Source organism: Schistocerca piceifrons, chromosome 7 (assembly GCF_021461385.2).
Source record: "Schistocerca piceifrons isolate TAMUIC-IGC-003096 chromosome 7, iqSchPice1.1, whole genome shotgun sequence".
NCBI classification, from domain to species: Eukaryota; Metazoa; Arthropoda; class Insecta; order Orthoptera; family Acrididae; genus Schistocerca; species Schistocerca piceifrons.
In genome coordinates, this window is record NC_060144.1 from 394,730,292 (window position 1) to 394,754,518 (window position 24,227).

Below are 24,227 nucleotides of genomic sequence, written 5' to 3' on the forward strand. Positions count from 1 at the left end.
ACGCTATAAAAATCCAATAATCTTGTCAAATATATTATTAATTCATTCACATAATTCTTCATAAATAAATCCTCGGAACACGTATTTCATTTTTAGTAACATCCACTAGTTTATTATCTTCCTACATACAGACGTGAACCTGAGCCTTGACAAGACAAAACTAACATTTTCAATAAGATCAAACTTCCTATGATATCATTGTTGTACAAAACATTACAAATTCTCAGTTATTTAATTTTTAGAAGCACGACGCAACAACTCGGTTTCAGGATCTTCTGTTGCTCTTAGGCTGTCGACCCGCGACGCATAGTGGCCAGCAATTTTCTCTCCGGTCCCGGCAACGAAGTTGCTGTCTCCGTTCGTTGCGCCGCCCTCTCCATACATGAAACATAAAAAATAAATACAAAAACTTTAGACAATTCACAACCATTACAAATATTACAGAAATACTAAATTAAACGTATATTCACCTGCAAACTGGGCTGACACTGGTGGACGGGTGACGCTTCAATTTCGTCCCACTACAACAAGTGGAGAATCTCGCGAATTTGGCAATTCAAAGTGATGTTGAATAAACTCTTTCTTCTCCTGTATGTCCTTCAGTCAGTTAAAATGTATGCCCTAATTCTAGAAATGTCTCTCCCCCTCACTGTTGTTTCCGAGAGCATATCTTTCAATAACTCCACCTTCAATTCTTTCTGCTATTTTGCCGCATATTTCTGTTCAGTTCCTGTACTGTCTTCAACCGTTAGATATTGATGGAGTTTAGTGAGCGAGAACAATTGTGACTGAAGTTCATCTTCAGTCAGTTATCTGAAGAATTAGATTCGTAACACGTGTAATAATTATTGTAATCGTTCACGAATATCGTTCGACTGGCTATTGCTTTCAAATCTATGACGGCCCTTATTGTACTTATCAAATTTTTTGCATCCGTCAGACCTGGTGATTATCCCCGTTTGCTATCTGAATTCGCTCCCACTTATTTCATTAGTTGTTCCACAGAAGACGTAAAAGATCTTTAATTGAGGCACGAATGCATAGAGAATATTAGAAGCTCGTTTACTCGGCAATTTTTATCGCCTGATAGTTTACTAACTATGTGTAAATCTATATCACAATCAGAGCAGCCCCGAGGTTTAGCAAATCTTGCAATTTAGGAAACTGGGTTAATAAAAATGATGTGCAGGGAAACCGACCGACCACTGAGATTTGATACAAGAACGAGAAAGGTTAAAGGCTTTGTAAAGTCATTAGCAAAAATTCACGCTACAATAACAATAAAATACCTAATACAGATGTAAGACTTACTTACAGTCGTCTTACGACACGAAAAGCTTGAGTAATGCAGCCGCTGACTAATGCCACATTGTCTACAGTATTATGGTCTATTTATTGTTTTTAACCTGTAGGCTATCTGCGAGTGCATTTATGTTTATTCCCATTATTGCTGCAGATCTGATGATGGTCATTATAGACCGAAACCGGTAATCTGTTAAGAAACAGATTGTGACCAAAGACGTAAATTAAAGGAAATTTATTGTGTATACGGGTCACTGTTTTATTCGCGACAATGCCGCAGCTTGTGAAACATTATCATAGTTTCTGACTTGGATTATGCTTTGTGTGTAAATAAACGGGTTTTTGAAAACTCTTTTTCAATTAGCACGTTAACAATTACTGAGTACTTTATACTCATACCTTTCCTTTACACAAAATGATTCCAAATTGTACTACAGCACTGTCATATTGTGGGCTTATGGAATAGTCTGTAGTCAACTGTTGGGTAGGCAGTACCCTTATGTTTATTTTAAATTTGGCACGCCTATATCCAATGATTTTCAGTACCTTCACATGCGTATTTGTAATGTTAAACGACACATAGCACAGATGGAGGGAGTTAAGTGAATCTATAGAGCACAAGGTATGTTAGTGTTAGCAGGTTAGTGTATGTAAGTAGTTATACTTGACCTGTAAACGTATTGCCGTGTCAGGTTGGCTCTATCCATTGCACATCCGAAGATGGTAACGTAATCTTACCGAAACTGTTCATGCTTCACTTTCATTCTTTATTAATTATCATGGCTTTTTGAGTTTCCTTATGAATGTCTAACCATATTTTACCGTATCTATCACTGCACTTCCTCCATACATTCGTGAGTAGTTTAAAAATTGGTGTCATGTAGAATCCACTAACGTATTACTAATGATACGGACTGCTTTGGGTGAACTACAACGTGATTCAAAACATGAGCACAGTTTTATTTGTCCATATTTCCTACGCCATAGATTTTTCTTGAACTCTGTCAAGTACATATAAAACAGTGTGTTGTGAAAATACAGATATTTGCACTACAGTGCTCCAGCACCGGACTGCCTGTGGCATACACAGCGTCAGTTACAAGCGTGATTGCCGGTATGGAACCCAAGATTTTTTGTACTCGTGAGTGCAGTAACAACGAATCAGCGACTGCGGTACAGCGTGCATTACGGCGTAAGTTTAACGTTGAACATCCAACGACGAACACACTAAGCGTTGGAATAAATAATTTGACGAAATTGACTCCAAGAAATACATGAAGAACTTTCGACTCAGCTTTGAACGCGGTCCAATGAAATTCAATTTTGTTTAGCCAGATATTCACTCATCAAATAGATGTGTCCATTCTGTGTTATATAATGTGTATGCTTCTATCTTATGACAAAAGCTATACTAAGAGGATGATCCCGCATATCTGTATACACTGAATTTAGACTTGAAGAGAATATTTATTCAAACACTTCATGTACCCACATAGATCAGGATAAGATTTAGAAATAAATTCTCCGTGCACTATGGCAAGTAGGGGGCATCTTAATATTATGTTTTCCACAAAACATCTCACTAATGTATTAGAACACTTTGAATTGGATTACGAAATCATCAGTCTTCCTCAGCATAATCCGACGAATTACCTTTCTCCACCTGTAAAACTTATCCCTGCAAATAACATGGTATGTATTGTTAATAATTTGCAATGATAATTTGTGACTGAATCAGTTAACTGTTCGTATCGTACCCGAGGATAGATGTAAGGAGGCCTACAACAACTAGTGCGTGCAAGATGGTGGCATGGCAGCATGTAACAATGTTACGTAAGACACTACATGAATTACTTAGGGTGAATGAAATAATTCAGAGAAGACGTGCAGATGATACGTGTATGCAGGTTGTCCAATTTACCCTGACCACCCTAAATAACTGTTTGTCCAGATGCAAATTACAAAATTTTTCGAGCAAATGTTTTTAGCCGTCAGGGGGACATCAATCACCATGATTCCTTCGTTTTAGCTTTGGTTTTTACAAAGATATGAACAGTGGAATGACTTTTTTAAATGCATCCTGTATTTTTTATTCCGTAATTCATTTCCTCTCCTAAAGACGTATTCAAAAGTGTATCACAGTGTACCTTTCACTGAAACACAACCTTATTAGTTACATAACACATCACTGAATTTGCGCCCGTGACCACAAACTCGTCCACTTGCTGGAGTTGTCAGAAAAAAAATGAAAACCAAGTAGAAACATAACACAAAATTGACTTTGACTCTCCTGTACCATTGCGCAAGAGTAGAACTTTCAAAGGTGCTCAAAGCGGTGCCCCTGGACACCGACACAACGGTGTGCTGGTTGAATGAAAGAATTATTTATTGCTTCCAGTGTTGCCTGCTGAAGAGAATTACACACATGCACGATACATTTCTGCATGTCCTCTGGGGCTTTGGAATATCGCTATAGACAACGTCTTTAATGCACCCCAAAGAAAAGTGTCCAGAAGATTTAAATCAGGAGCCCTAGCAGGCCAAAGAACTGTTCCTCCTCGACCAATCTATCTGGCAGGATACCTTCGGTTCAGAACACGACGTGCACGTAAGGCATTATGTGCTGGACATCTATCGCGTTGATAACACATAATCATTCTGTTTCTTAGCGGCACTTCATCCAGAAGAGGAGGAAGAATTCGTCTGAGGAAGCTGGAATATGCTGTGCCGCTTAGACTACCATTGATGAAATAAAGGCCAATAATTGTAGTACCAAGCATCCCACACTAGATGTTAACTCTCCATTGACGCTGGTGTTGAACCTGTCTGAGCCGTGGTGGGTTGTCACTGGACCAATAATGCATGCTCCTCCTATTTACCTGTCCTTTATTTAAGAAGGAGCATTCATCGGTAAGTAGAATCTTGGAGAAGAAGTTCCGGTTGGCGAGGATTTGCTGCTGTGCCCACTGACAGAACTGTACACGACTGTGGAAATCATTCCTATGCAATTCTTGATGTAAGTGTACCTGGTAGAGATGGAAACGGTGACGTATAAGAATAAGGTGTACACTGGTTTTAGGAAAGCCATCTCGTGTTCACATGTTGATTCATAGCAATGGAAGCGACGACGATTGCGTTGTCGTGGGTTGAAAATTCACGTTTCCTGAAGCGCTGCAACAAGACGAGAAAACACCCGTTGGGAATGTGGGTTCTTGTCAGGATATCGCTCTGTGTACAGTTCCGCTACCTGTGTAGCGTTTCGCCTACCTTCAACAACAACAATAAAAGAAACGTTTTGTCGATGCAGTTTGTAGGAAGGACAGCCTTTACTCTATGCCTACTCTACACAACAGTATTTAAAAGGACTAAACTACTGTACTAAATGTACCCGTACACCCGAAAACAGTATCGCAACTACTGTTCTGCTAACTTACATTCCCCATAGATGAGTAGCATTTCTACCCGCTCTTCGTTGGTGTACACTCTACTGTACCAACTCTTCAACTGACGAAGGTTTACGGAATAACGTATGTGCGTTCCACTTATGTTTGTATTTGTTCTGTGTCAATGCGGATGTGTTCCATTACCCCGAGTACCTGCGCTAAGGGCTGGGAGCGTCAACGTGAATGTTGTGTAATGTAATTAACAACGTTGTCTTTCAGTGAATGGTTCACTGTGATACATTTTTGAATAGGTCTTTACGAGAGGAAATGAATTACCGAATAAAAAATACAGAGGGCTGTCCGTACTTCGTAACAACCAAAGCTACAACGAATGCAGTCATTCTGATTGATCTCCCCCTGACGGCTAAAGAGCATTTGCTTGAAACAATTGAAACACGTATGTAACATAGCAGCGATGGCGAGGCATTGTAGCATCTGTGACCAGAGAGTATGCGCTTGACCGCGCGAGTGTTGCGAGCGGTTCTCGGTCAGTAGCAGTCAGTCTGTCGTTGCGAGTCTGTCAGTTCAGTCGTTGCGAGTCTGTAGCTCTGTCTAGTGGAGAGCAGTACTCAGTCTGTAGTCGTCATGCAGAGCGGTCGGTCAGTAGTAGCAGCCCAGTGCGGTTGTGTGATGTAGGCGGTCGGCAACACTGGTCAAGATGGTGAATAAGGTATACCATTAATTAATATAATCATTAGATAATGTAAAAATTTATTTATTGTAATTATTCTCCAACAAGTCTCCCAATAATAATTTTTTTATTTCAAAAGCATTTTCTCAAAAATTTAATTTTTTATTGAACTCAAGATTTCGTTGCACTTCCCATTTCATTCCACTTCTTTTGAAGAAAAATTCCACTAAAATCACAAAAAAAGAGAATATTATTATTTGCAATGCAGTTCCTCCAAGCGGTGCGCAACAACAAGAGCAGATATGTGACATCCATTTATTCTGAGGTAAGACTTTAATTCTGATTGTTTTACACAGGGCCAAAGACCGATATTTCGGTTTAATTGTATTTTCTTGTCACTGAACGGACTTTAAATTTTGTGAAGAATTTATATTTGAGTCAGATTGCGTATTTCACATTTTTGTTGCCATTGTCAGTACATTTCATTGTGCGCAGTTTACGCTTAGAGCAATGTACATCAGCATTTCTAATTAGTATCGTCCTTTTTCTTTTAAAATTTTTGTGGGGAGGTTACACTTGGCTCCCATTTCTATTAAGTATTGCTTTATTTTCTTTTAAAATTACGGTGGGGAGGTTACACTTGGCGACACCCAGTCCAGGATCGTATTTCGTTGAGAGTCTTTTGAGCAACAGTCAGATATCTGCTCTTGTTTGCTTAGATATAATTAGGATTTAGCGCAACGCTTTTAATAATATTGTGACTTTCTCTCTACAGGTCAACGGCAATTTGTTGCTTTGTTGTATTTGTGTGTTGCTTTTGCATTGTGTTGATTTGTTTTGTGAAAAATTTTGACTATTGTAAAAATGCCGCGAAAGACTGTGAATAGTGTATCGCGAAGTATTGTGAATGAAATTACCGACTTAAACAGCGTGACCGATAGTAATTATGACACGCAGTGTGATGATGAAAATCCTGCGTCCACTAACAATCAGTGCATTATAACCACTAGTGATGACTTTTATATTAATGATGAACAAACGAACTCAATTGTCTCGTCTGTTAATTTGACGACAATTGATGACGCGGGACGCTCTATTGTAATGAGCGCTGCCCAGCTTAACACACCCAATCTGGAAAATTCAAGTAACATACAAACAAATTTTTCGAATGAAAATGGTCAGTGTAGTGAAAGTACGACGGATTTATTTAATTCCGAAATAACGTCTGACAATGTACATCCGACTGACAAACCTTTTTGTAAATCTCAGAATAACCAAATGGTTACAGTAAGCGAGAGAGTTCCAGATCCACCACTAAACAGCACAGAGAGTATAAACGCTAACTTTGGCTTTGAACAAATTATGGTAAGATTGCTACAACAACAGAGTGAAAATTTCAAACAGTTTAATGAAAGATTTAATAAAATCGATGAAAATTTCAAACAACAGAACGAAAAACTTGACAATAATGACAAAAAACAAGACAAACTTAGTGAACAAATTAGAGACGTTGCCGCGCAGTGCCATGACACTAAGGAACAGTTGCGCGTGGAAATTGAGGCTTATTCACAAAAAAATAGCGAAGAAATAAAGTCTGTTGCACAAGAATTAAGGGAAATGCAAACAGCCGCAACAGAAACACTCAGAGACGAAATTAGCGGAGTCGCTAAACAATGCTCTGAAAAAGCTACACAATTACGGGACGAGTTTAAAGCAATGACGGTAGAACTTTCGCGCTCAGTGGACGCAAAGATGGACGCGAAATTCAAACAGCAGAACACTCAGATTAACGAGCGCTTTAATCAGCACATACAGAACAGTGATACGCGTTTCCGCAGATTTATTCAGGATCAAAACAAAGTAAAACGACAAGTCATGGAAACAATCACTGCACAAAGACAAGAGGACAAACGTAAAATATTCGCGAAAGCGAAGACGTATGTAGACAATAATATTACTACAGTGTCCGACAAAATTAATACCATAGAACAATTGAACGCGGAATTACGGGATGAAATTTCTGATCTTAAATCAAAAACAGATACACACACAGTAAATATTCAAACAGTGACAGACAGATTCGAACAATTAGATCTAACACAGGATTGCGATGTCATCAAAGCTGATGTTAAAAAACTGAGCGAAACTACGCGTAAGTTGCAAAAACAGATTAATGCGTCTGATTCTAAAACCGATGATCAGGTTAAGATACTGACTGAAAAATGTGATGAATTGGCCAGTCGTATTGATGCTATCGAAAATACTAATGACAATAAATCAGACGATACTGCACCGGTTTCATTTATCCAAACGCCTGAATTTCAAAATTTACAGCAGACAATTAATGAAATCGATTCATCTAATAACACGTTGCGTAGGAAGTCATCGAGTTTACAACAAGATGTAACAGAGATGAAAAGTATTTCGGTTAATAACTCAACACAGCAGACGCCACTTTGCGAGCATTTATCAGAGTCACGCAGATCGTATAATGTGAGCAATTTACAGCAACTACGCGACTTAAAATCCGAAAAGCCACGCGACTTAAAATATGAAAAGCTACGCAACTTGAAATCCGTAATTATACACACGAACAGATTCACACACAAACCTGAAAGTGTTATCAAATTCAGTGACGAGAAGGTTGATTATAAGCAATTTGCATTTGTAAGAAAAAGTAAAGAATTTAATAATGACAGAACACAGGTACACGCTTTGAGCTGTATACGACAATTTGTTTTTATGCTTTCACCGCTATTGCCTGTAATGCAGAAGCTAGCTTTGAACCAGATGCGACAATTTATTTTTGTATTTACAACAGCATTGCCTATAATGAAGGAACTGGAATTAACATGGATACAACTATTTGCTTTTGAATTTTTACCGCCATGGCCTGCAACGCAAAAGCTAAAAATTATTTGCAGTGCGTAAATGACCTCAGGGGATTCATTACGCTTTAATGAATATGTGCCGTAGCGAGCATAGGGCCCCGAGCTGTAGTAGTGCTGTTTCATCTTTAGTTTTCTGCACTGCTGCCTTTTCTTCTACTATCCTTTATATCTATCAAAACTGCTCTTTAACTATTGCTCTACCTAGTATTAAGAAACGAGTAATGAAAACCCGATGTGACAAACTTTTACCGAATGTGACAATTTTCATTAGGCACTCCAGAACCAGCGTAATTTTAATAACGGATAAAATCGTAATCGTCAGTATGTGTAAAATTATCAGCAATAGAAACCATATTTTTGTAACAATAGATGTTTTTCACCACAATAGCATGAAAGTCAGCCGCTTAGCATACCTAACCAACAATGCAGTCTACAAGGTCAACCAAACTTTAATGTTTCGCCGCGTGCACGTATAGTCCCAGCTCCAACAAATAGTAACGCATGGCAGCAAAGAAATAGCTACGTACAGACAACACACCATTTCAACTGGTATCGCAATACGCCGTATAGAAATGACTATCACGACAGACGTAAAAATAACGAGCACAATTTTCAGCGTACATTTAATAACAGTCGATCTTATCAGCAGCAACAACATCAGCAACAACAAATAATCATGAATGAAACAGACAATAGGTGTCATCCATAGCGTAACACGTCAGTAAGAAATAGCAGAACAGTTCATATAGTGGATATGTCACAGCATCCTCCCGTAAATAATAACACGTACGACAGTTTTTAACCAGGTACAGCACAGATTGCATATTACAGTAACGCAAACATTACTTTTGACACGCAGAATTTTGCTCACGAGAATGTTATTTGAAACATGCTTTGTTGAATGCACCACTTTTATCGCACCCAGATCTTACTAGAAATTTTTCCATTGCCACCGACAGTTCCAACACCGCTTTAGGCGTACATATTTTCCAGGAAATTGAAGAAGATGGTTCAATAGTAATTAAAAACATCGCATTTGCAAGTCGCATTCTGTCACCTGCTGAGCGAAATTATTCTGTTACAGAACGGGAAACATTATGTGTTGTATGGGCTTTCACGAGATTTAGGCACTTTCTTTATGGCAGACATACCACCGTTTACACAGACCACAGAGCGATACAATTTTTACTTTCAGCTAAATTTACTCACGACAGGTTAAGTAGATGGAAACTTTATTTACAGGAATTTAATTTTACGATTGTTCACATTCCCGGTACGCAAAATGTTATAGCAGACGCACTATCGCGTTCTCTCGGCAACAATCAGCAAGACGTAGCAACCAACTTCTGCAAAGCAAATTTCAGTGTCATGTACATTCAGCAAGTTGCATTTGAAAACTTTATTTCATCGTCATTACAGGACATAGCGCAAGAACAAAATAAAGACAATGTGTGGAAAGAAATTAAACACCTTTGGCTAGATAAGAATAATGTTACGATTAGAAACCACTACACTGTACGCAATGACATTCTGTTTCGCCGCTCTCATCCTGACAGCAACAATTGGTTATTATGCATTCCTGACGAACTGGTTAACAAACTAATTTGGTACACTCATTTAAGCTACGCACATTACGGAGCACGAAAATGTTTTCTTATACTGAGACACAACTGTTATTTTACTAACATGGAGAAACGTATACGACGAGTTTTAGCGTCTTGTAAAATTTGCCAGAAAGCTAAATCAGACACCACTTCACATATTCCTCCGTTATATCCCATTATACCTGTTAAATTAAGACACATGGCGGCAGTAGATATTTTTGGTCCGATTCCGAGAACTAACAGAGGTTTTTGCTACATCTTTGTCGCTGTTGAGCTCACTTCAAAATTTGTTACTTTCACTCCGTTACGCAAAGCTACTTCTAAAACTGTTTCAAATGCATTTGTAAAACATTTTCTATCTCATGTAGGGCATGTAATGAAAGTAATTTCTGACAATGGATCTCAATTTCGTAGTAGCGTATGGACACGCATGTTACGAGCCAGAAACATTTCTCCGATCTATATATCCAAGTATCACGCTTCTTCGAACCCCTGTGAAAGATTAATGAAAGAAATTGGTAAACTGTGCCGAATATACTGCCACAAAAGACATATTGATTGGGACACACACATATTCTCATTCCAAGATGTAATTAATTCCATTCCAAATGAATCCACTATGCTATCTCCGACTGTTATACTGAAAAACGTTGAACCACCGAACAAAATTAAAGAATTAATAGAATTTCCCAAAAGTCGTCGCCTACGACACCACGAAATAATTGACATTGCGCTGAACAACATCAAACGTGCCGCAGAGCGCCGGAGAAGACAGCAAAAACAGGTTTGTACACGCCGCGACTTTCACGTTGGACAGAAGATACTAGTACGTACACACTATTTATCCAGCAAATTAAAAGGTAAGTGCAGTAAATTTGAACTTCTATACGCAGGTCCGTATCGGATTCGCAGCATCCCTCACCCCAATGTTGTACACGTCGAAACTTTGAGAACCAGAAAATCGAAAGGCAATCACCATATCTCAAACATTAAACCGTTTATTGAGTGAAACCACTGTATGATTCAACACACTATGATGCCATTTACTAATGCAATTATTTCACGTGACTACTTATTGATGATTATCGTATTTTTTCTTGGCAAGTGCCCGGCAAGGTAAGGTTAGCAGGTCGCTTTTCTTGTCGTTACACATCAGACCGTGCACATTTTCCATTTTTTTGTGTATATGACTGTACTCCAGTTTTGTTTGTATGGACTATGAAATAGTTAAGATATAACACACACCAGTCGACTTTGACATTTTTTTTGCCTTATGACATCTCAACATCGTGACTGTTTCACATTTTTTTTTTTTTTTTTGCTGCTGCATTGTATTATTCTGTGTATATCTTTGTTTTTGAACACTGTCAATGTTTTTGACATATTACGTTTTCTGTCATGTTATGCTGTATGGTTAATTATGTTACCATAAACCAGTCATTATCTAGGGGGTATATGATTTAAATGCAGGACATCAATCTTTGTTCATCAATTTCAGAAAGGAATGATGATTCTAAGAAATAAATTTAACATAAATGGGAATTTCACCTACGGAATAAACGAAAGGAGATGCAATAATTTTATGAGGAAGAGTAAATGGATCAGGATTAACAAACATTAACAAGAATATACTATACTCATCACAGAATAGCAGTCTTAACTAATTTTTTCTTTCAGAATACAAGGTGATTGATGCAGGCTGTCAGAGAGAACTACACATCTTAGTTTTAGTGATGAAATATGCTAGAGATAAGGAATAGTTATGTAATGAGTAATGAAGTGATTTTTTGCAGATGATAGTGAATACTGATGAATAATGATGAAGGAAATGGTATTATGAATAATGAAGTTTTTCTTTACAGGTGATGATAATGGTGAAGTTATGATGATATGGATAATGAAGTTTTTTTTTCTTTACAGATGAGGATAATGTTGAAGTAATGTATTTATGCTACGTAGTTATTTAAGTATTTGTTGCAGTTTGTTTTGACAGCAGGTGTTATATTGCATAGTAGGATGACGGAAAGTTTTGGAAGGGACAGCTATGGAACACATTTTATACACATTTCACTACCTGTTAATTCGAAGTTCACTACTTTTCAGCATAGTGTGCGTTTCTTCTTTCAGGTCAATAATCCGTTTTTGTATTTTTTCCAGGAGAAGCTTTTCATGATACTTGCTAAACCTGTTACTTATTATACCTGTTCTAGTACTTGCATTTATATTTTTTACCCATTTGTGTTTATCATTTATAAATGTGATCACATGTACTGCCTTGTTACATAATCTTGCTACAGCTGACTCATGACCAATGACGTTACCTATCCTCATTTGCAGCAATAGGTCAAAAGCAAAAAGTATTATGCCTCAGCAATTAATTATCGATCCCAACGCAATGCATTGCTACCAAAAAAAATGTATTACCAGTCCCACTTAATGTCACTAGTTTATGATAATTCTGAATAATACTGATCAACTCTGAATAGCATGTCACTTGATTAATGACCTCTTAATGAGACTATATTCAAAATAATGCTTTGTCACTAGCTAATAACTGCCACTGTTTATTGTAATGAGTACTTGTAATGCCCATGATTATTAATGCTATGACTGTAATTAACTGATTTTTAATAATGACTTCGTAATAATCTGAATAATACTGAATGATATTACTTATAATGCCTGTGATTACTAATGATTTGACTGTAATTAACTGATTTTTAATAATGACTTCGTAATAATCTGAATAATACTGAATGATGATTCTATTCAATACTTGCTGGCCACTGAGTGCCAATAATTAATGTCACTTGAAGAATTGTGATTAATTATGCCATTGATTAGCTCTTGTTTCCAATGTTGATACTTTGTAATTTGAAATGAATGTGACTGTTTAATAATGCTTTGTAATTAGGAGAAGGCTAATAATTCTTAATATATTGGAATTTCAAATGATTAATTAACGATGCCATACTTTGTTGTTGGAAATGAATGTGACTGTTTCATAATGCTTTGTAATTAGGAAAAGACTAATGATTCTTAATAGATTGGAATGACACATAATTAATTAACTATGGTACTGTTTAATAATGCTTTGTAATTAATTAAGGCTAATAATTCTTACTATATTGAAATTACAAATGATCAATTAATTAACTGTAATTAGACAAATGATGAATTAACGACAAATGATTAATTAACTGTAATTATACAAATGATTAATTAACTGTAATTAGACAAATGATTAATTAACGACAAATGATTAATTAACTGTAATTAGGAAAAGGCTAATGATTATTGGAATGAAAATGATTAATTAACTGTAATTAGGAGAAGGTTAATGATTCTTAATTATACTCTGTAACTGAAAAGAATGCAATTATTTCATAATGCTTTGTAACTAGGAAAAGAAGACTACTGATTCTATGTAAAACAATTAATGAACGTTTTTCTGTAATACTACATACTTGGTACAGAAATGTTCAATAACTGGGCTATGAATGCCACAAACTACTAATTAAGTCTGTAATTGTCAATATTATGTGACTTGATGTCCTTCACCTCATAAGCTGACTACCCTGAATTACTGCAATGTCCATTTGTCCTGTTTATCCCAGTGATCATGGAGCACTATATTTGGTTTTGCACTAATTCTACGTTGGTGTGCCTTGTAAGAGTGTGGTGTTGACACGACATGCTGTCCACCACCGTGAGCAATGAAGACGTTATTATGGTCCCACTGTTTGGTGTACCTAATGTACTGCCAAAATGAAAACATGGAACATTACTACGACAGTTCAGTGTCTTTGCTACACTGATAAATTCTGATGGGAAAAGATCTTCAAGTTGTGTCACTTGGTGTTGTACTTCTGTGGAAAGATATGGACTTTCAGAACAGCTGTGTGCAATCTAAAGTGCTACAACCATGATGCAATCCTTCCCTTTCCTATCCTGATTCTTGTCACATAAAAAAAAAAAAATTTTTTGGTAACAACATTTATGTTCATAGGTTATACATTTTTCGATTCGCTGAACTCCAATGCGAGTACACTTATGTCACTTGTCAACATAATATTTTTTGCCAGTCTGTTCATTTGTTCTGAATATGCTAAAGAATTTTCAGTGCCTGTGCACTTTGTTATCTGTCAAATAATTTGTATATACTTTTCTGATTTGCTACTATGTTTAGTATTCACATTTTGTCTTTGTCTGATAATATTAGTGCCTGTGCACTTTATCTGTCAAAAAATTTGTATATACTTTTTTCTGATTTGCTACTATGTTTAGTATTCACATTTTGTCTTTGTCTGATATTTTGTACTTAGTGCGTGTGCACAACATTTAAATATTCTGTAAGTTGTAGAATTTTGTTAATTAAAGAAAAATTTTGCCGCGCTTGGCAAGTCCAAATGACTCACCATCGCTGCCAAATTTTTGCCCCCCCAGTGGAGGGTTATGAAACACGTATGTAACATAGCAGCGATGGCGAGGCATTGTAGCATCTGTGACCAGAGAGTATGCGCTTGACCGCGCGAGTGTTGCGAGCGGTTCTCGGTCAGTAGCAGTCAGTCTGTCGTTGCGAGTCTGTCAGTTCAGTCGTTGCGAGTCTGTAGCTCTGTCTAGTGGAGAGCAGTACTCAGTCTGTAGTCGTCATGCAGAGCGGTCGGTCAGTAGTAGCAGCCCAGTGCGGTTGTGTGATGTAGGCGGTCGGCAACACTGGTCAAGATGGTGAATAAGGTATACCATTAATTAATATAATCATTAGATAATGTAAAAATTTATTTATTGTAATTATTCTCCAACAAGTCTCCCAATAATAATTTTTTTATTTCAAAAGCATTTTCTCAAAAATTTAATTTTTTATTGAACTCAAGATTTCGTTGCACTTCCCATTTCATTCCACTTCTTTTGAAGAAAAATTCCACTAAAATCACAAAAAAAGAGAATATTATTATTTGCAATGCAGTTCCTCCAAGCGGTGCGCAACAACAAGAGCAGATATGTGACATCCATTTATTCTGAGGTAAGACTTTAATTCTGATTGTTTTACACAGGGCCAAAGACCGATATTTCGGTTTAATTGTATTTTCTTGTCACTGAACGGACTTTAAATTTTGTGAAGAATTTATATTTGAGTCAGATTGCGTATTTCACATTTTTGTTGCCATTGTCAGTACATTTCATTGTGTGCAGTTTACGCTTAGAGCAATGTCCATCAGCATTTCTAATTAGTATCGTCCTTTTTCTTTTAAAATTTTTGTGGGGAGGTTACACTTGGCTCCCATTTCTATTAAGTATTGCTTTATTTTCTTTTAAAATTACGGTGGGGAGGTTACACAATTTGTAAGTTTCATCTGGCCAAACAGCTATTTAGGGTTGTCAAGATAACTGAGTCACCCTGCATTGTTCGCAGTTCAGTGCAAATGATCCTCAAATCCCACTTTGTATCCCAATGCAGATAACACACAATAAGCTTCTGGAAAGGAGTAACTTTATTACATATTCTCAATAAACAACTCCTGCCAGGACAATATATCGTTCACAATACAGTAGAGGATAATAAGTTTGAATCTACGAGGGGCATTCAGTAAGTAATGCACCACATTTTTCTCCATAGGACTGTTTCTCCTCATCTATTCTACAGGCCAGATCTCGCACCTTCGCACTTCCAACTATTTAACGCAACGAAGGATGCACTCTGTGGGAAGCAGTAAGTGGATAGAGGGGAACTTTTTGATGCAGCAAGACGTTGGTTCAGACGTAGACTGTTAGAATGATACCATGCAGGCCATAGGTCCTCCCAGTCTGGTGGCGTAGCACTGTCACATTGAACGGTGATTTTAAATAGGTTTCTGTAGGAAAAAAAAGTGAGGAATAATGTGATGTACTGGAATCATGAACAAAACCAACCTGCTCTCAGAAAAAAAGTGCTTTATTTCTTTTTCAACTTCTCTCGTACAACTCGGCGGCTCTCGAAGGTATTACTCGATCCTATAATCAGCCTCCACTTCACAAAAAGTAAGCAAACTATGAACCTCCGCGTCATCACACGGAAGGATACCCTTGCGGTGCCGGTATGCGAGTGAGCGCAAGACTGCTGTGCAAATGCTTAGAACGCACGTCTGAATCAACCTACACGTCGCCTATCGAAAACATCCCTGCCATAACGATCATCATAGTGGAAACTCTGAACCGGACCTGCGTCAACAGCGGTTAAAGCAAGAATCAGAACACACTACACCCTTCCTCTTCCTTTGTAACACACTGAAGCACATTTAAAACTTTTGCGACACCCTCACATGTAGTATTTTATTAGATGCAAAAAGCAAACACATAAATTCCATACAAAACATAATTTTTAATATAAAATAACCATGAGATTGAAACTTCACAAATTTATTACGTAAGATCCTTCACTACGAACATATGAACATAAACATAAGTCAATTAATAAAAGAAACTTATTTCTCTTAAGCAGCGGCATAAAAAATCTCTCAAGAAACCTGACTTGTATTCGCAACACACGTACGTGTCGCGACACAGCTGGACCACGCTGCATCCCAAACAGAAAACCGCGAACAGAATGGCGAAAACTCATTCGAAACAATATCGCCCTGTGGTTTCACACCCGCGAACATTTTTCGTTGGTGGGAGGCCTAAACAGACCACGAAAGAGACGAAATGCTTGAGTGCAGACACAAAAAAGTAGCTCAACGAACCTGTTTCTAATAACCGAGGCTGGCAGTAGTATGTCACTGTAACGACAAACTCGCGATTTAAGGAAAACAAAAATATTGTAAACAAAAAATGAATTTGCAAATGAACAGACAATTTCGTAATACCGATATCGAGATATAGCTGCTTGGTTACATTTGGTCACACCAGTTCTATAATTTTCAAATGCCTTTTGGCTTCCTTTGTGAATCGCTTGTCACCCATTGAACTCCATGTTATTTAGTGCTAAGTGTCTTGCTAATTTGTGATTTACTGTTTATATATAATATTTAAAGAGTAACTAATTAATACTTAATCCCAAATATTGAAACAACATCGAATGGAAGGCTAGAAGAATACCTACACACGAGAAATACGAACAGTACACGTGTGCTGGAAGTTGTCTGCTTCACGCTGTTTTTAAGTAGCGACGAGTCACTTCGTATCTTAAGTAAGTCAAATGTGTTTCGCGGTGGTGTAAAATGTCGTATAGCCATAGGCACCAAAGTCTTGAAGTTGGTACAATCTCTGAAAGTTATCAGTGTGCCACCGTTATTCAAATGATTCAAATGACCCTGAGCACTATGGGACTTAACATCTGAAGTCATCAGTCCCTCGAACTTAGAACTATTTAAACCTAACTAACCTAAGGACATCACACACATTCGTGACCGAGGCAGGATTCGCGTAGCGGTCGCGCGGTTTCGGACTGAAGCGCCGAGAACCGCTCGACCACAGCGGACGGCTGCTACGTATTCTGGGAGGAATAATTTTAGTCATTATTCTCATAAATCAGAAGTTTATTTCAGTTTTCCAGTTTCTTTACCTTGGTCAGATTAATGTTCCCATATAATGCTTTTTTCTAATACTAATCAGTAAATTTCTGTGGTTTATTAACTTTTGCTTCATCAGTGCGATGTCTGTGAGGAGTCACTGTTGCAGGTTAGGCACAGTTTCATAAAAGTAATTCAAGTCACGCTTCCGAACGACGAAACTGCTCCTGCCTAGTTCTTATGTTGTTCTATTTAGGTGGTGTGACGTTGTCAGTCCATGTGTAATTGTATCTATTACTTGATTTTTTAGTCTCATATTTAAGGATAGCACCTGGCTATTAGTAGCCTACAGAGGTCGTTTATTAATCGAGCCACACCAGAACATCTCTAAAACACTGGTAGATTGCACTGCTCTTTTTTCTTCTTTTCCGGTATCCCTGCAGCCTCTCAGTCGCTGCCACACAGTGCTGCGCTCCTCACTTATGGTCTGAGAAATTTCTTTATCCAACGAAGGCAAATGTTTGACACTACTCGTAGTAGTCCTCTTTCGGCCACCAGCGCCCTCTTTCCCCGTGCTAGTGTATCTTATGTACTCCGTGATCCATTCTTCATACGTTAATTTGCTTACTGGGTAACAGAATTCCTCCACTTCGTCTATTTAGTAGCCCCTAGGGGGAAACTTTAGAAAAGCATTTTATGCCCAATTAACTTATCGCATGGTAAACGCCCAGAATAATGGGGGAAGAAGCAATAAAATATGACAAAGAGTAGCAGGTGTTAGTCACCTTCAAAGGCAAAAGAATATAGAAACAGAGAAATTAACTAAGCGCATTTCCGATGTGTTTGAATATTGTTTTAAAAGCGTTAGAACTAGTAGCTCGCTATTTGGCAACAAAGATAAGCAATTAAAAAAAAAAATGGCATCTGGCCATATGCGAAGCAGAACTTTGTGTTTATCAGTCACTGTTCGAGTCAACAAGTGCCTTGGGAGATACTGCCACCTTATAATGCGCATATGACATCGATGTAAATTAGTTTGATGTATTTAATGACTGAAATGTAATCATTTAATTTTCTCACCCTCACACCATGATGTTATGAGTTCTAAAGCTGTATCCAACAATAGACCAAAAATTATGCATTAAAAAGGACTAGGGTGAAAATGTTTTCGTGTTCGAACTTCCAAAGCCATACATCTCGTTGCACTGACAAAAGCGTTTTCGTCACTCTCCTAACGTCTGTCTCTTCAGGCATTTCAGCATCTCCGTGAAGAACTACCATGAATCAAACAACACTGAGACCCAGAATGAGATTTCCACTCTGCAGAGGAGTGTGCACTGTCATGAATCTTTCCTGGCAGATTGAAACTCGATGCCGGACCGAGACTCTCGATTTCGGCACCTTTGCCTTTCCCGGATAAGTGCTCTTCCATCTGAGCTTCCCAAGCACGACTCACGCCGCGTCCTCACAGCTTTACTTTCGCCAGTACCTCGTCTCCTACCTTCCATACTTCCGCAGGAGAGCTTCTGTGAAGTTCGGTAGGTCGGAGACGAGGTACTGGCGGGAATAAAGCTGTGAGGACGCGGCGTGAGTCGTGCTTGGGTAACTCAGATATCAGTTCCGCTTGGGACGCGACAGCGACCGGACGTGACGGTACTTCCGTGTAGTCGTAGACCCGCAAGCTGTGTTTATAGAAATTATTGGATTGTGACCTGTGATATTCTCAGTGCTTCTTCACTACCGTCGTACACACGCTTCTTAAGTAACTCACAGCGTCTCGGCCTCTCATGTAGTGCAGTTATGGCTCCCAGTGTACCCCGCAAGAATATCCTGTGTTTTGCATTTGAGAAATCTGCCAGGAATGTGTAACCGAGTTCTCTAGAAATCCATGATTGGTTAGTGGGTATTATTGGCATCACGTCCGACCAAGTCCACACAGCATATTATGACATGGCGGAATACTGTTTCTTTGTGAAGTTTTTAGATCAGATACAACTCGAGAAAATTTGGTGCATATTGGTGGGAAAGCAGAGTTCCGACATCGTGATCAGTCGGTGAGTACAGTTTCAATTACTAACGGTGACATCGAATATAAACAAGAGCGAGTGTACAATTTGCCACCTGAGGTGGAAAATAGTTTTATTAGAGATTCCCTTACCAAATACGGTGACTTTCGACAGATCATAAACGAAAAATGGTCGAGGTGTCACAAACTCTAATGTTACAGTGGGGTTCGCTCAGTTGACATGGCCCTTAAAGTCAATATCCCATCCTACATAATGGTTTGTGGTTATAAGGCTCACGTCATTTACGATGGACAAGTAGGCACTTGTTTTATCTGTAACACGAGTGAACATTTACGAGATGATTGCCAACATCGCGTTGTCGTACTTCGAAACAATCAGCAACAACGACAGAGATGAACATTGGCTGATGTCCTAACTCAAAATCAGACGCCTTCTGTGATTGACTCCCAACCAAGTGAATCAGTGTCAAAGGACAACGATCTCGGTAACGGCACCTTCCCACCCTTACCTCAGAAACCCGTGGCCAGTCACCCCTTATCCGTCGGTGTTGCAATATCTGTCGGTAACAAACGACGCCATTCTAATGACGGTAGTGGCTCCGGTGACCAGGTCGTAAAAATTCAAACCGATGACGGGGAGTCACGGGCCTCCACACAGGACACGCATATGTCAGATGGCTCAGCTACGACCCGCCTAATTCACATTGAAACTCCCGACGCAGAAACTGTCAATACGGGTGCAGTCGAGTGTTTACAGCATTCCGTTCCGATGGCGCTCCTCGACTCGCCACAGGTGGTCAACACACAAGAAGCGGAAGTCAGTCAACTGCAAATCGTAAACACAGAGGTTGATGCACGCAGTGTGGAGCATAACATAAACACCCGACACTTCGAAACTGCTTCCAAACAATGCGAGGAACCGGAAAGCTGTATACAAACAACCAGTGCGGCTCCAAACAAACACAGTGAGCCTGCTGGAGCCGCGTCTTCGGACTTGTCGTCACCCGTTCCGAAGCAAGGACTTTCACATACTGCTTACTGTCATGACTGGCCGACTCCACTGTCTTCTACGACACTTCGGACGACTGTGCGACGGCAAAATAAAGTTAAACCGCTGGCCGGCGTGGCCGTGCGGTTAAAGGCGCTTCAGTCTGGCACCGCGTGACCGCTACGGTCGCAGTTTCGAATCCTGCCTCGGGCATGGATTTGTGTGATGTTCTTAGGTTAGTTAGGTTTAAGTAGTTCTAAGTTCTAGGAGACTTATGACAGATGTTGAGTCCCATAGTGCTCAGAGCCAAAGTTAAACTACAGGGTGATTCAAAAAGAATACCACAACTTTAGGAATTTAAAACTCTGCAACGACAAAAGTCAGAGCTAAGCACTATCTGTTGGCGAATTAAGGGAGCTATAAAGTTTCATTTAGTTGTACATTTGTTCGCTTGAGCCGCTGTTGACTAGGCGTCAGCGTCAGTTGATGCTAAGATAGCGACCGCTCAACAGAAAGCTTTTTGTGTTATTGAGTACGGCAGAAGTGAATCGACGACAGTTGTTCAGCGTGCATTTCGAACGAAGTATGGTGTTAAACCTCCTGATAGGTGGTGTATTAAACGCTGGTATAAACAGTTTAGAGAGAATGGGTGTTTGTGCAAAGGGAAAAGTTCTGGACGGCCGAGAACGAGTGATGAAAATGTAGCACGCATCCAGCAAGCATTTGTTCGCAGTCCAGGAAAATCGACTCGCAGAGCCAGCAGAGAGCTGCAAATTCCTCAATCAACTGTATGGAGAGTCATACGAAAAAGGTTAGTTATGAAACCTGAACGTCAACTACCCGAGGCGATGGATCGGCCGCCAGGCATCCCGTGAAAGAGCACTTCATCACTGGCCTCCAAGAAGCCCTGATCTTACCCCCTGCGATTTTTTCTTATGGGGGTATGTTAAGGATATGGTGTTTCAGCCACCTCTCCCAGCCACCATTGATGATTTGAAACGAGAAATAACAGCAGCTATCCAAACTGTTACGCCTGATATGCTACAGAGAGTGTGGAACGAGTTGGAGTATCGGGTTGATATTGCTCGAGTGTCTGGAGGGGGCCATATAGAACATCTCTGAACTTGTTTTTGAGTGAAAAAAAACCTTTTTAAATACTCTTTGTAATGATGTATAACAGAAGGTTATATTATGTTTCTTTAATTAAATACACATTTTTAAAGTTGTGGTATTCTTTTTGAATCACCCTGTAAATGACTCCGTGGCTGGAAGTAATTCAAAGATTGAAGTCAGCGCAAAAACTGGTACAAAACCTGTGGATGTATGTTCGAAGTCCGACAGTGCGATGGACTGGGCTTCCTACGCTTCCCAACAACCACACGTCCCTGACGATCATGAATAAAGTTTATAAGTTTTTGTCCCTGAACATTAATAGAGTTAGGACAGATTTAAAAATATCAGGATTTGCAACAATCGTAAACACCGCGGCGGACAGGGGAACAGGTACAGCCATTCTGTCACGAGAAGGAATCCCAATGAGCAATGTCGAAATGTTGGTCTCCGGTACAGACATAGCTTGCCAAATTTTTGACGTCACCCTCGTCAATATCTATGCTCCATCTGGAACGACACTAAAATCAGAAAGAGCTAACTTCTTTAAACAAGACATCATCTACTTGTTACGCCACAACCCCACCCAGTTGATAATTAGTGGTGATTTTAAGTGTGTGATCGACAGGAAAGATCAATCACCTTAATTTATTTACTGTAGGGAACTAAATGATCTGGTGCTTCATCTGCAGCTGAAGGATGCGTGGGAACTAAAATTTCCAACCCTGGTAAAGTACACGTACCTGACCTCCACCGAACGTAGCCGTCTAGACGGTTTGTATATCTCTGAGAACATTTGCCAACATTTTCTTGACGCCTATGTCATTTCGGCTAGTTTCTCCGACCACTGTGGCCTCTGTGTCACGATAAATCTGGCCAAACAGCATACTAAATGGCATAGAATTCCATGGAGCCTAAATGTTTCTATTCTCGTCGATGCCGCGCTACAATATGTCATCTCCACGACATGGGCGGGTTGTCTCAAGCAATCCTGCAGATATCTGAGCAAGATATGTTGTGGTCAAAAGGAAATTGCGATTATCCTTAAAAAAACTACAGTTGGCAACGGGTACAAGATGTCAAACGGGCGATTCACTTTTACCAGACAGTTCTGCGAGAGTTGTATGCGACTACGTCACCAACTAACACGCAGCTGACGACCAACAAACAAACAAGTAAAGGCCATGCTCATAGGCATTAAGCGAACGCAGCTTGAAGGACTGAAGATCAGAGCTAAAGCTAAATCGATTCAAGAGGACTAACTTTCATCGCTGCATCACGTCATAAAACATCGTGCCAATCACAAGAGAGGTTCTATCGGGGAGCTGGACACAGATGATGGACGTTATTTGACCCGACAGAGTGATATTCTTACTACAGTTTACCGGTACTTCACGGATCTGTACTCGCAATGCGATGCACATGGTGATGACGGAGGCGATATCGTGCGTGCTCTGCCCCCCGCAGTCACGCCTGCGGAGAACTCGGCAGTCGTACACGATTTTGCACCAGACGAAGTCCTTGAACTGATTTACGGCTCACCATCGAATTAATCCCCTGGCCCTGGTGGTTTGGCACAGGAATTTTGAGCGCGTTTCTGGACCATTATCGGACACGACTTTACAGATGTTCTCAATGAAGCACTGCGAGAGAGTGACGTGTCCGACGAAATGAAGAAAGGTCGATTGTATTGATACCATAAAGCAAACACCGAACAACCTGATATAACTTCCGACCGATCACTTCACTCAATTTTGACTACAAAACATTTACCAGAGCACTCAATAGCAGACTGTCTACATTAATTAAGCAAGTTATTCAAAACCATCAATCATGCTTTCCTGGTCGCACTATTATGACGTCCCTTGCGGAATACAGAGATGTAATAGCCATAGCGTCTGTCACTAACGTGAATCTCGCATTGCTGTTTATCGACTTTTGCAAGGCATTTGATGGCATCCGCCACGAGTACTTCCTACAGCTAATGTAGCGGTGTGGTTTTGATCAACGTTTCATTAATGTCATGCAATATTTCGTCACGGACATTAAATCCAAAGTCAGCGTAGATGAACAGCTTACTCAGCCCATCGAGGTACAAAGAGGAGTGTCGCAGTGGAGCCCTCTCTCCAGGTTGTTATTTGTTTTATCGCTCGAGCCACTCTTGCGCTCTATACATGACAAACTTGCAGGCCTGTCGATCGCCGGGACGTCCTTCGTGGTTCGTGCTTACGCCGACGGCGTCGGAGTGTTATTGCGCAACGACGGAGACGTCTCAACCCTCAAGACCGCGGTAGACGAGTACTGTCGTGCTTCCGGTGCTAAAATCAACGTCGATAAATGCACGACATTCGAGGAACCGACGCAGTTATTGTACCTTGGGCGAAGTGTGTCGAAGCTCACACCACTCTGGGGATGATTATCGACAAATGCCCGCTGAAAATGAAAGCAAAAATTGAAGCAGGTCAGCAATAAAATGCACGGTGCCATGTATGAAAACAATTGGCGATCCATTGACTTTCTCCAACGCATACGGCTCCTCAGCAGTTATATATCCAGCAGAGCGTACTATAAGGCTCAATTTTTCCAGTCCCCAAGATGTACGCCAAACACGTGACGAAACTCTCTAATAGATTTAACTGGCAAGGGAATCTGTTTAATGTGAAGTACACCACGCCGACGTCTTCCAGGCAGGCCGGGACTCAGCATGCCTAACGTTAACCGAAAGTGTACTGCGTTATATATTAA

The 24,227-nt window shown here is 39.6% G+C and overlaps 1 protein-coding gene across 1 annotated transcript in view; it reads left to right on the forward strand.

The window, feature by feature from the left end:
• Window positions 1–24,227, forward strand: part of LOC124805169 (neuropeptides capa receptor-like) — a gene marked incomplete at its 3' end in the record, with an annotated part of 1,111,251 nt that overhangs the window by 694,522 nt on the left and 392,502 nt on the right. The gene's annotated exons all lie outside the window — the stretch shown is intronic.